Source organism: Canis aureus, chromosome 13 (assembly GCF_053574225.1).
Source record: "Canis aureus isolate CA01 chromosome 13, VMU_Caureus_v.1.0, whole genome shotgun sequence".
NCBI classification, from domain to species: domain Eukaryota; kingdom Metazoa; phylum Chordata; class Mammalia; order Carnivora; family Canidae; genus Canis; species Canis aureus.
Window position 1 is genome coordinate 23273121 of NC_135623.1, and position 12674 is coordinate 23285794.

Sequence of the window (12674 nt, forward strand, 5' to 3'; positions counted from 1 at the left end):
TTGTCTCTGAAATGCACTGGGCCACTGGTTCTACCTCCCTGACGTACTTGGGCAGGAAAACAATGCTGTGCGTCCATACTGGGCGACGTTACAGGGACATAAGTGGGCACGGTTTTCCTACACTCAGAATGGTTTTGATATATCCTTTTTCTTTGCTACGTCAGTGTGAAGCCGCCAAATGCCCTTTCTTGGGAAGAACTGTCCTTTCTTCTCAAATTGTGTTTTGGTGTTAAAATGTCCTTTCTTGTATGCAATACGGTGACAGCAGAGAGCAGTATTTTCTATAATGTCCTTACTTGGTAAAATAAAAAATTGCCATTCCTGTGTCTGAACCCCAAGTACTTTTGCAAAGTGTACTGGTTTGCGAAATCGAAGAGTCTGGGAATCACTGCTTTGAGGAAAAAGGAAGGAAGCACACGAAGCCACAAGATGCAAATAAGAACGTCATAGAAGTGTAGGTAACAGGGAGGCCACGTCACCTCCGTGCAGCCCGACCTAAGCACCCCGGCCAGCCTCAGTGGGTCCCTCCCACCCGAGACACCGTGCTATGCCAGGGATGGGGGGGATCCCTGGCTGGAGAACAGCTGGGATCATTCTGAGTCCTCTTCATGAATATGCAAACACAGATTGATTTGTTTCCCTTGGGCACGTGTTATTATTCACAAATATTAATTAGTCTCCAAATACCACCTGTTCCTACAGCTCCCCCACCACCAGACCGGGACCCTGGCTCCCTGGAGGCTGGGGCCCCAAAATGGACATCAATGAGAGGAGGGTACCCGGGGCCCCCCCGAGGGGCTGGCCTAGAGAAGTGACCAGTGCCTGGGCGACAGGGGCCTGGGAGCCAGGCATGCGGGGAGTGCCGGAGCCGTTCACGCTCTCACCCACGGGCAGCTCTCACCCACGAACCCTTTTGTCATGTCCTGGACAGTTCACCGCGTGGCACTGCAGCAGCGGCCGCGGAGGCGGAAACAGGCCTTGTTACACTTGGGAAGGAAAACCAACATGTTTCCAACTCTCACCAAACCGACCGCCGGATTATGACAGGAATAAATCAGTCTCAGCCACGACCCTGGCCCCGGGGAAGGAGGCAGCCGGCAGCAGGCAGCTTCCCTCTTTCAGCCGGGTGGCCAGAGTCTGTGGGCACAGCCTGCAGCGGCCCACCCACCCTCCTACAGCGGGGCCCCCTACCCTCTCACAGCCCTCGGCTCCTTGGGCCCCCCTGGGAATGGAGGGGATCTGAGGAAGAGCATCCCAGAGTCTCTCCAGGTGGCACAAGGGCCAGCAGGGGTGAAGCTGGCAAAGACCAAGGGGACCAGAGGAGGCACCTGCTTACAGCTACGGACCCTGAGCCCCCAGCGTTCCAGGTTCCTTCCTCCGGCGGCGGAGCCTCCCTGGGGTTAGTGCTCAGCAGCACCTCCAGGCCTCTGTACTTGCTGTTCTCTCTACTGGGGGGAATGCCCTTCTCTGCCCTCAGCCACCTACTCACCCCTTAGAACTCAGCTCAGGTGACCCATCCCTGTAAATCCCCCGGGGGACCCTCCCCAGTTTAGTGAAGGCAGTAAGAGGTGGTGTTGGCCAGTGGTTCTCAATCCAGGGTGATCCTGCATCTGCCCCCCCAACCCCATGGGAGTCAGGCAATGTCTGCAGACACTTTTCATTGTCAAGAGTGGAGGAGGCGGGGTGGGGGGCCAGGTGCTGCTGGCATCCAGTGGGAAGAAACAAGGGATGCTGCTGGATATCTTACAGGAATAGGCCAGCCCCCCACAACAAAGGATTGTCTGGTCCAAAAAGTCAACAGTACTGAGGTTGAGAAACCCTGACATAGACAGCAAGATGCTTTGCTGATGCAGGCTAGGGCTGACCCCAGAGCCCAGTCCCCCAGGAGCACCTCGGACTCTCTACCCGAAGGCACCCCAGCCTGGCTCTTGTATCAGCTGTACGTGGGCCTCAGGACCTCAGGGCATCTTCCCCTCCCCGTCAAAGTCAGCCTCGCCTCCAGGAGCCAGGCCCTACACACATCTCCCACGGCCCTTCGCACATGCCTCAGCAAGCGGCCTCCCTAGAAGACACAGCTCCATTTTCAGGTATGTTTTTTGCTGAGAATGGGCTCCCAGGTGATGGGACCCAACATCTGAGGATGGACAGGTGAAGGGACACATGGTAGCCCCACATCCACCCTCCCCAGCTGACCCTTCCCACCAGTGACGCAGCCTTCCTGCCACACCCTCTATGCTACCCCAATGTCCACCTCGCCACACACAGGACCTGGCCCCTAGCAGACACCCAATGCATGCTCATCCCCTTGCCTGCCTAGGCTGGGCCCATTCATGACCCTCCTCATCAGTTGATCAGACAGGAGTATTCAGTGGGCCTGACTGGGCCCTGAACCACAGGGTAGGGAGAGGAACCAGAGAGCCATGGGCTGGGCCTTCCAGGACCTACGGAAGATGACCCAACCAGAACTTACCCTTCCCTGTCCCGCCCCTCGTCCAGGTCCCCATCTTAGTGATGAGTGCTACCGCTGACCTGGGCTCCCAAGCCAGCCAAACTGTCCCTTTTCTGTACCCCACACACCCAACAGGTCAGTAAGTCCAAATCTGTGTGCCTTCTGCACCAACCACCGATGTTGGTGAGGCCTCGGATCTGTATACCTCTTCGGGGGGCCTCCTGCCTCAGGCTTCTCCCCGTCCACCCTGCACACAAACCAACGCCCCCACGGCCTTACAGAAAAGTGAAGGCGATCACGGCCCTCAAGCGAATCTGACTGCCTGATTCCATAGTAGACACAGTTTCAGGACTGAGCAGATGGGCAGATGGAAAGATGGATCCACGGATGATACTTCTCTGCCTAAGAACCTTCAGTGACTCCATATCACCCTCAGGAAAAAGTCTAGAGTCTTTAGCCAGATGTCCAAAGCTCATCAGCTCTATCTCCAACTTCACCCTTTCCAGCCCTGCCTCACTCCACCTGCTCTGTGCTTCTGGTAGAAAGACAGGAGGAGAAGCGGACGTGAAAGAGACACAGTAGGAGGTACCTGGATCTCGGGAGTCCCCTGCTCTTCCTACCACAACGTACGGTTGATGGGAACAGACTTTTCCTCAGAAACATGGAGAATGGAGAAGCAGACAAATCCCAGTGTGAAGTCCCAGAAGCCTATTTCACACCTACAGCAGCTGACGATCTGTATCTCGCTCCCCACCCACCTCCATCAAGCATTCTGGCCAGACACCCGGCACCATCCTTGACACCTCCCCTCCTCCCTCATGTCCCACATTCAGCCCTTCACCCTGTCCTGTCTCCTCTGCGCCCCAAAACAGCATTCACATCTCTTCTCTCCACCTCTATCCCCACCTCCCTGCTCCTTCGCCGTTGCTCAGCCATATGCACACTGGACCATGTCATGCATCCAGTGGTGACCCTTCCGTGGCTCACCACCAGCCTGCATCCCAATCCGAGTGCTCAGCCTGGCTCACGGGATCCCTCTGTGCCCCTGACCCCTGCCACCTCCTGGGGCACACTCACCAGGTCTCTGCTGGCTCACGTCAGTCACTCTTGGACAACCAGCTCTGAGGGCAGGGCATGGGGGTCTCCGCTCCTTCCTGGAGAGAGAGTAAAGGATGAGAAAACACCAAGAATTTCATCACAGCAGAGTATACCCGACACAGAAAGACATTCAAAACCTGCTCTTTGGGGATCCCTGGGTGGCTCAGCATTAAGCACCTGCCTTTGGCCCATGGCGTGATCCTGGAGACCCAGGATCGAGTCCTGCGTCAGGCTCCCTGCATGGAGCCTGCTTCTCCCTCTGCCTGTGTCTCTGCCTCTCTCATGAATAAATAAAATCTTAAAAAAAAAAAAAAAAACAAAACCCTGCTCTTTAAGGGGGGGAAAAACTATTCGTACAGGACAATCGCCATTCAGTAAAAATGCCCATCTCTTTACTCGCTCACTCACTCATTCTTCTCAGGACTCCTGAGCATCTATGTGTAGGGCTTTCATCCAGGTACCAGCCGTGAGCAACATGCATGGACTGAGCCCCCCACTTAAGTCGGCAAACTGGTGTCTGCGCTCCTCCACCACCCCTCCAGTCACCCCTCCAGCCACCACCCCTCCAGCCACCACCCCTCCAGTCACCATCCCTCCCGGTCAACCCTCCTGCTACCATCCCTCTAGTCACCCCTCCAGTCACTCCTCCAGCCACCATCCCTCCAGTCACCTCTTCAGCCACCACCCCTCCAGCACATCCCTCCAGCCACCACCCCTCCAGCAGAGCTGAGGCCCCGCCCACCTCTGCAGCCCCACCTGCCCAAGCTCTGGCCTGCCAGCCAACCACAAGAACTTCCTCTTCTGCTCCTCAAATGTGCCACATTTTGTGCAGTCTCCAGCCTTGTCAGTGCCTGAAATGTGCTGCCCATGCTCTTATGCCATGTACCCTTAGATCTCAGAGCCAATGGCACTTTCTCAGGGAGGCTTTCCATGACATCCCAGACTACGCGGATTATTTTATCTTTAAGAGAGATTAGATAGATAGATTTACTTAGTTAGTTCTTGAGACACACAGAGACACAGGCAGAGGGAGAAGCAGGCTCTATGCGGGTAGCCCAATGGACCAGGATCACGACCTGAGTCAAAAGCAGACGCTCAACCACTGAGCCACCCAGGCGTCCCCTTTAAAAAAAATTTATTTAAAGATTTATTTATTGGGCAGCCCCGGTGGTGCAGCAGTTTGGCACCGCCTGCAGCCTGGGGTGTGATCCTGGGGACCCGGGATCGAGTCCCACATCGGGCTCCCTGCATGGAGCCTGCTTCTCCCTCTGCCTGTGTCTCTGCCTCTGTGTCTATGAATAAATAAAATATTTTAAAAAGATTTATTTATTTATGAATAAATAAATAAATCTTATTCATGAGAGAGAGAGAGAGAGCGAGAGAGGGAGAGGGAGAGACACAGGCAGGAGAAGCAGGCTCCACACAGGGAGCCCGACATGGGACTCGATCCTGGGACCCCAGGATCACACCCTGGGCTGAAGGCAGGTGCTAAACCGCTGAGCCACCCAGGCTGCCTGTTTTTTGTTTTTTTTTTTTAATTTTTAAAAAAGATTGTGTTTATTTGACAGAAAGAAACGCAGAGAGTGCACAACAGAGGCAGCGGCAGAGGGAGAGGGAGAAGCAAGCTCCCTGCTGTGCAGGGAGCCTGATGTGGGGCTTGATCCCAGGACCTGAACCAAAGGCAGATGTTTCACCTACTGAGCCACCCAGGCGCCCCGCTAATTATTTTCCCGTACAACTGCTGAGTGGTCCCTGAGTCATGACCATGCGCCTGGTGTGTGCCCGGCTCAGGTGCGTGTCGCCAGCACCCAGCAGAGAGCAGGTGCATAGTAGGTGCTCCATCAGGATGTGCCGAATGGGTGAATGAACACATGAATGAGTTCAGAGAAAACACCCCAGCTCGGAAGAACCACACCGGCATACGTGCAGCCTTCAAAGAAGCTTCAGCAGCAATATTTATTTTTGACTTTCTGCTTCTCTATAATTTTTAAAATGAAGGTGTGCCCCTGGATGCCTCCTCCGCCGGCACACACATCCACTCAGCCCCACTCTTCCCTCCAGAATCATCACGGAGCCCCCCACCAGCGTGGGCGCCGTCCCGGGGGGGGGGTGACAGGCCCACACAGTCTCGTCACCACCACATCCCAGCTCAGCGACGCGGGCCCTGGGGCCCCTCAGCGCAGGCCGCACGTCGCGGGGGGCTCCTCCCCAAACGGACCCCCGGGCCGGGGGTCAGGAGCGCCCTCGCCCACCCGCACCAGCCTCCCGCACCCGGGATCGTGCCCCCTCGAGACCGACGGCCTTTGCCAACACGCGGCGTCCTCACTGACGGAAGGCCCCCAGGGGCCCGAGGCGGGCCTCGCCAACCCACCGCCATCCCGGGCGGACCCGCAGCTCACCCTCTCTCTGGCCCCACAGGCCCCTGCCCCTGCCCGACCCAAGCCCTGGCCCTCAGGACGGCCGCGCGCCTCCCCGCCCAGGTCCAGGAGATTCCACAACGTTCCCTGTGGCCGCTGCTCCCCGCACGCGGGCTGCTGGGCGGGTCCGGCCAGACAAACCAGCTTCCATGTCCCAGCCTCAAAGGCCGGTTTGTCGGGGACGCCCGCTGGGGCCTCCCGGGGCCGCCTGTGAGGCTGTTGGCTCTCCCGTTGCTCAGGGACCCTGGGGCAGGGGACAGAGTCTGAGGCAGGAATGGGAGGGTCCCCTAAGCCAGCTGGCACTAACGCCACTCCCAAGGCCACGCCAGGAGCAGTGCTCTAAGATGACCAGGAGTCACACCTGGAAAGAGGTATTTGTCCAAAATGGCCTGGCGGTGGGTCAGAGAACGGACAAGACGGGCACAGACAAAACTTGGCACTTGGAGAGGCGTTGAAGTACACAGAACACCACCAGGGCAGCATTCTGGAACGGCCAGGACAGTACCCGGGACCACAGCAGCCCAGCACCAAACTGGCCCCGAAACGACCTAGACAGGCAGTCACCCCTTACATTCACCAGCAGCAGCTCCCAGAAACACTCTAGACTCATCCTGGGACAAACCCAGGGCACCAGACGCACCCAGAAAACCAACTAGAAAACTACTCGGAAAGGACCCGACTGGTTCTGAACCCAAGTCTGGAATCGCTGGCTGGCACCCAGGAAGGCCTCAGAAGTGAGGGTGGGCAGCAATGACTGGGATCAGGTAAGAGGCCCTGGCTCCAGCCCGGGGTTGGCCCCCAGCAGGGCTCTCGGTCACACGCCGCACCTGGAACCCTGCCCAGCAGCGGGACAGGGAGTGAGCCCGAAATCTAGAAGAGCAGAGAGAGACCCGGCAAGCCTCCCACGCGGGTCCTCTGGCTACACCGGGTACAGTCCCCAGAGGCAGCAGCTGAACCACCACTGAGGAGCAAAAGCCACTGTTCTCAGATCTGGAAGTTAGGGACACACAGAGACCAGAGCATCTGGACCTCAGACCAGTGCAGGGCCTCATTAGACGCCCAGGACCCCGGTGGGGTGGGGCAAGAGGGTCCTGAGCACGCTGAGGCCTCTAGTCTCACACCAGCCCCCCGGAAGTTCAAATACACCTGAGCAACACTCCCAGGCCCACAGATGAAGACGAGGGTGGGCAGCTGGGGGCCACGCAGGCTCCTTGCTGAGCTCCCCCAACCTGCTCACCTCAGTTTGGAATTGCAATTAGTTTAGATGGGTGGGTGCCCTAACCTTAAGTTTCAAAGGCGCCTCGTCGCCCCCCCAGGATTCTGATGGGGGTGGGTGTGCACCAGTCCCGTCCATGAGGATTACGACGCTATCTCTAATGCTATTGAGATATCGTGCTGACTAGAGGCCAGGCCCTGTTCTAAGCACGTTCTGCATGTTCCACCTTAATCCCCGTCACAACCCCATGAGGCATGGATTGTCTTATTCCCGTCCATCCCACAAAGGAGCAAACGGAGTCAGAGACCTTAAGCAACTTGCTCAAGGTCACACTGCTGCAAGTGGAATGGCACCAGAGCAGCGAGGAACCAGAGCCTGCACTAACCACTGCAGGGCACAGCCCCACACTCTCTCGACCTCTCTCCGCCCCTCCTCTGGCCTGGATTTCTCTCCCAAACTCCAGATCCTCACTCCAGCCCCTCCTGGAACTCAAGTGTCCTAAGTACCTCAACAACAAGTCCAACCAGAAGCTCGAGCTCCTTATCTGGCCCCTAAATCTATCTCTCCTCCCTGTTCCCAGCTCAGTGAGGCCTTCAGTTGAGGCCCCACGCGGTCACCCCAGGAGCCTGGACCCCTTCCTCTTCCTCTCTTCCACCCCCGCCTCCCATAATCACTCTGTCCTGATAAATTAAATGGGCCTTCTAAGTGGCTCCACGCTACTGCCCTATCCAAGACACCGCCACCTCTTGCCTGATTCATCCGCACTCCCCTCACTGGGCATCCTGGGTCCGTCCGCTTCCCAGAGCCACAGATCCTCTTCCGGAAATGTAAATCTGATCATAGCTCATTCCACCCCCGCCCAAGCTTTAAATCTTTGGTGTCTCCCTTCTATATTCTCAGAGTAAAATCACAGTTACTTACAGAGCATTAAGGATCCTCTGTGATCTGCGCTACCTTACAACACCTCAACCTCGGAGTCTTCACTCACAGTCTTTTTTTTTTTTCCCTGCCTGGAGAGCCCTTTGTTCAACCAGAAAACTCCTGTTCATTCCTCAAAACCCACTTCAGAGAGCCCCCTCTCAGTCCCTTCTGGAACTCATCTCACTGTGACCCTCGAACTCTCCCTTGCCTCATGTGGAGGCAGCTTCCCCGGCCTTGTGACTTCAGCTCTGGACCGCGGCTGCTTTAGATGAGCTGATGCTGAGCTCAACCTCAGTGGTTCCTGAGGGGAGGGCTGCCTCTTCCACACAGCTGCTAGTCCCCGAGGAAGCAGGGCAGCCTGGCTGAAAGTGCCTAGCCCAGTGTCTGGTACACAGTCGGGAATCAATAAGAGGTTAGTGAATTGCTCTGCGTTCCCATGATGCAGTCTGTTCCCCCAGGGACCAAGAGCTTCTCAAGGGCAGGGCCCTGGCTGCAAGCTTGGCCCAAGCACATAACAGTGTCAAGTCACACGAGAAGGGCCTGCCACTGCTGATGATGCACTGCCACATGGCTCCCTGAGATTCTCACAGCAGCCTTGGGGCCCGATCGGGGTTGGACTGGCGGTCCCATTTCACAGGGGATAAAGGTGAGGTGCAGGAAGGGACAGGCTGGAGAGTGGAGAAGCTGTGACACATGTCACAGTCGCTATCAAACAGGCCTGGGTCCCACTTCCCCCTGACAGAGGGCCCTGAACTCCTGAGGGAAGAGTGGAGAGACCACAAATTGCCAGGGCCAGTATTTTGCTGCATATCAACCCAATTCCCAAGAAAAGCTTTTCAGCCACCCCCCACCAACTGCTTCACTGGCCCCCAACTCAATGCCCTGGACATCACCCCCATGCTGATGGGATGAACAAGGCTGAACAGAGAGGAGGTCAGAAGTCGCAGGGCGCACAAGGGGGAGGGGGTGGGAAGAATACTATTCAAACAATTTCCTTGTTAAAGGAAAGAAAAAGGGAAGAGGAAGAGCAGCTGGAAAAGAAAACAAAACTACAGACACATTTCCAATAATAAGGGGGAAACTGAGCCAGCCAAGATGTGCAAGAAGGCGGGTGCCGGAGAGCACGCTAGACTGTGAGTGCACACACACCCCTCCCCAGGATGTGCAAAGGGGTGCTGTGAGGGCACAAGCAAGCACACAGCGTGGTGCATGGGCGTGCAAGCAGATTCCTGAGCTCTGGCTGCTGTGCAGGCCCCAGTCTGCAAGTGTGAGGGCAAGAAGGCAAGTGGGTGTGCAGTGTGTGTGGGGTGAGCTGAGTGTGGGAATGGAGGGGTGTGTGCGTGTATGCGAGTGTGTGGCCTATGCCCGGGGCTGCGGATGTTGGGGGCTGTGCTTGGGAAGTTACACCTGCTCCTTCTCGAAGCCCTAGGCTCATTCATACAATCAGTGAAAAACAGGGATTTTCTTGCTCCCTGAAGCAAGAGTTAATAAGGCGCCAAGCACAGAATTTTCTGAGATTTTCTCTCAGGACCCTCCTCTGGATCCCATCAGATCTCTGATGCCTCCCAAAGGATCCCTTGGCAGAGCCCCTTCCCTTCCCAGGGGATCTCTCACTACCGAGGATCCCCCAGAAGGATTCCCCTGGATCCTTCTCTAGGCCTTCCACCCCAATGCACTTCCCTGGATTTTCTGGCCAGATTCCGCACCAGGTCACTCTGGATCCCTGCCCTTGTCTCTTCAGGAACCAAACTGGAGCCTTCATGGACACTCAGCAGTCCAGTCTCCCAGGCTCTGCCGGGTGGCCCTCAAGGGAATCCAGAGAATCTCCTCCCTTCCAGCTCACAGCTCAGGTACAGTGCTCCCACCCCCCAACCTGTTTCAAGGTGGGGGCCCTGCACGGTGCCAGGTGGGGGGTGGGGGGTGGGGGGTGTTGAAATGGGGAGAAAGGCTAGCCCCTCCCCCATCCTGGGGTGGAAGAACCAGAGAGGCGGCATTCCAGAGAAATGAGGAGGGGGCCTGAGGAGGGCTGGCAGAGATTCTGGTCAGTGGGAGACAGAGACACGGAAAAACCAATAGGACACACGTGAGAGAGACCCGGGGAGACAGACTCAGAGATGGGGGGAGGAGGAGCAGAGAGAGGGAACATAGAGACCCCCCGGAGGGGGAACACAGAGACCTGGGAGGGGGAACACGGAGACCCGGGAGGGGGAACATAGAGACCCGGGAGGGGGAGCCCAGAGACCCGGGAGGGGGAGCCCAGAGACCCGGGGAGGGAGAGCCCAGAGACCCGGGGAGGGAGAGCCCAGAGACCCGGGGAGGGAGAGCCCAGAGACCCGGGGAGGGAGAGCCCAGAGACCCGGGGAGGGAGAGCCCAGAGACCCGGGGAGGGAGAACCCAGAGACCCGGGGAGGGAGAGCCCAGAGACCCGGGGAGGGAGAGCCCAGAGACCCGGGGAGGGAGAGCCCAGAGACCCGGGGAGGGAGAGCCCAGAGACCCGGGGAGGGAGGGCCCAGAGACCCGGGGAGGGAGCCACAGACAGCGGGAAAAACCCCGGGGCTGCAGGGGGGAGACCAGGAAGCAGTGACACAGGGAGACAGAGACACAGAGACACTGAAGGGCACTGAGACGGAGACGCGGAGGAAAACAAAAAAGCTGAGCCTGAGACGGGGGCAGGGCGACGGGGCCGGGGCACCAGGACGGGACGGGACGGGGCGCGGGGCGGCGACTGAGTGAACTTTCCGGAGCGGGTCCGAGCGGACACGTCCTCACGGGACAGGTCGCTCCGGGGCCCTCGGGTCTCGCAAGCCCGCCGGGGCCCCTCCCCTCCCTCCCCCCCCCCCCTTACCCCCCCGGCCGAGGCGGGCGGGGGCCCCCGAACTCGCGGCCGGCGCACCCCGGGCCCGCACGTGCTCCGGGGCGGCGAGCGAGACGGGGGCGCGTCGGCTGCGGCTCCCCCGCCGGCGGGGAGGGGGCGCCGTGCGGCGGGGGCGGGGGCGGGGGCGGGGGCGGGGGCGCGGCCTGGCCCCGCCCGGGGCTGGGGCGGGGGGCGGCGGGGGGCCGTGGAGGGCCGCCCCCGGAGCGCGGCCACCCGCGGGGGGAGGCGAGGCGGGCCCGCGCACGGGAGCACGGACGCGAAGGGAAACTTTGCACCAGGGGGCGCGGGCTGCGGCTCAGGTGCGGCGGGGGGCGGGGGCGGGGGCGGGGGGCGGCGGGCGGCGGCGGCCCGGGCGGGGGGCGCGTCTGCCGCGGGGGCGGCGCGGGGAGGAGCCGCCAGGCAGGGGGGGGCCGCCGGGGCTGCGGGCGCGGCAGGTGGGGGCGCGGCCCGGCCTAAGCAGCGGCGCCGCCGACCGCGCTCGGAGGACGCGGGGAGGGGGCGGCGGGAGCCGGGGTGCGGAGGGGCCCGGGGGGGGGGGGGCGGGGGTCACTCACCGCCCATCCAGGGGCCGTCGGTCCGCATGTCCCCCCCCAGCCGCCGGGGCCGCTGCTCCCGCCGCCGCCGCCGGGTCGCTCTCCCGCCACCGCCGCCGGAGCCCGAGCCCGAGCCCGAGCCCGAGCCGGAGCCGGAGCCGGAGCCGGAGCCGCCGCCTCTGCCGCCGCCGTGCCGCCGCCGCCGCTCCCGCCGCTCCCGCGCCAGCTCCAGCCGCGCGCCCCGCTCGCGCCCGCGCCCGCGCCCCTGCCCCCGCCGTGCGCGCGCCCGCCGCCGCCCCTCCCCTCGTGCGCTCGGGCCCGCGGAGCCGCGAGCCGCCAGGCCGGCGAGGCCACAGCCCGGCCCCAGCCCGGCCCCAGCGCGGCCGACCCGCGCTCCCCGCCGCGGCCCGCGTGCCAGCGGGGGCTCCCGCCCCGACCGTGCGCCGGGGCCTCCTCTGGGACCCCGCTTCCTCCTCCCACACCTCTGCGCCTGACGGGGAGCCCAGGCCCACTCCCACACAATATTGCCTCCGAACCCCCAAGTCTGCCCCCACCTTGGCACCCCCATATCCACCCCAAGTACCAGCTCTGACTCCAAACCCCTTTGTCATCTCTACCTGCCTAAGCTTAGTAGTGACACCAGCACCAGCTCTGGTCAGCAAATGGACCCCAGCACTAATGCCCAGCCCCAGATCCCTCTGTGAACCCTAAAGCCCAACAGCCAGCTACCTTGCTATGAACCCCAGTACTCTCTTCTGAACCCCAAGACTTACGTAAAACTCCAATACTGCACTCCCAGTCCCAGGCCAACACCACTACTTTCTGACTTGGGATTCCCAATTCCAGAATTGGATTGGGTCATCAGATACTGACCTGAAACCCCACAAATCCTTGGGGGCAACATAAGACCCTAACTTGCCCCAACTCTGATAATAATCTTAGAACGCAAGGCTAATGGGACTAGCTTTGCGGAAACACCACATAAATTTTCATCCCGCGGCTCGCCCTCCTCTTATCTGACCTGATGTCAACACGAACGAGAGGCTAGCCAACACCCTAATACTTATACCAATTCCAACTGTGAGCCTGAATCAAGTCTTTCACTGGTTCCCGAGCTCAAGACTTGATAAATGTCTCCCAAACCTGATTTTTAAAATTAAATAAA

The 12674-nt window shown here is 59.8% G+C and overlaps 1 protein-coding gene across 12 annotated transcripts in view; it reads right to left on the minus strand.

Moving 5' to 3' along the window:
• Positions 1-11684, minus strand: part of PTPRF (protein tyrosine phosphatase receptor type F) — an 86653-nt gene extending 74969 nt beyond the window's left edge. For 10 of the 12 annotated variants that reach the window (XM_077845358.1, XM_077845357.1, XM_077845353.1 and 7 more), the window contains exons 1-2: positions 11531-11684; positions 3527-3603 (exon numbers count right to left, since the gene is read on the minus strand). The gene's annotated coding sequence lies outside the window, so the exon portion shown is untranslated. The remainder of the gene's footprint in view (positions 1-3526; positions 3604-11530) is intronic. The other 2 variants (XM_077845364.1, XM_077845363.1) reach the window with 1 other exon arrangement.
• Between the last annotated feature and the right edge of the window lie 990 nt (positions 11685-12674).